This window comes from Physeter macrocephalus, chromosome 17 (genome assembly GCF_002837175.3).
Source record: "Physeter macrocephalus isolate SW-GA chromosome 17, ASM283717v5, whole genome shotgun sequence".
Taxonomy (NCBI): Eukaryota; Metazoa; Chordata; class Mammalia; order Artiodactyla; family Physeteridae; genus Physeter; species Physeter macrocephalus.
Window position 1 is genome coordinate 52461000 of NC_041230.1, and position 650 is coordinate 52461649.

A 650-nucleotide genomic window follows, 5' to 3' on the forward strand; every position below is an offset into this window, starting at 1 on the left:
ACTAACGAGCTGGGGGGGACGGGCCCTCTGGCCGTGCGTGTTTTCCATGGCAGGGTCTGCTGCCCTCCTCCTGCTCGAGTGAGACGCCCACGTGGGCCCCGGGTTGTCAGTTCAGCAGCTCGGGACGAGGGGGCTGCGGGAGAGAGCAGGAGCCGTTCTGTGACGATGTGTCAGGGCATCACCCCTTCTGCAGCAACAGTCCAGGGAGCCAGCCAGTCTCCCTGATAACCGGCCTCGGTGTCCCCATTTGCTCCCGTGCGTCTGCCAGGGTCCTGTCGCGAAGTTCTGGTTTCCCGTGATGCTGAAACTGACCGGATGGAAACCACACTCTCTGGGAGCTGAAAGGTGCTTTCAAATTCTTGAGGGAGGTGTTTGCAGCCTTCACTGTGCTCCAGGAGCATCTGAGGTGGGGGGTGGGTGCTCCATCAAATCGCAAGTTCTATTCTAAGGGGGGGGCGGGGCTTAAGACGCTGCATTCCTTGCACGCTCCGGGGAAGGGGCTGCCTGGAAGGGGCTGCCGCTGGAGCACAGACCACACTGAGCGTGGAAGGGCTGGTCCAAACCCCCTCCCTGGGCAGAGGCAGCTGGGTCAAAAAGCACCCACTCTCCTTAGTTTACCAAACAGGTCATTTTCGGCAGGAACGCCCCAG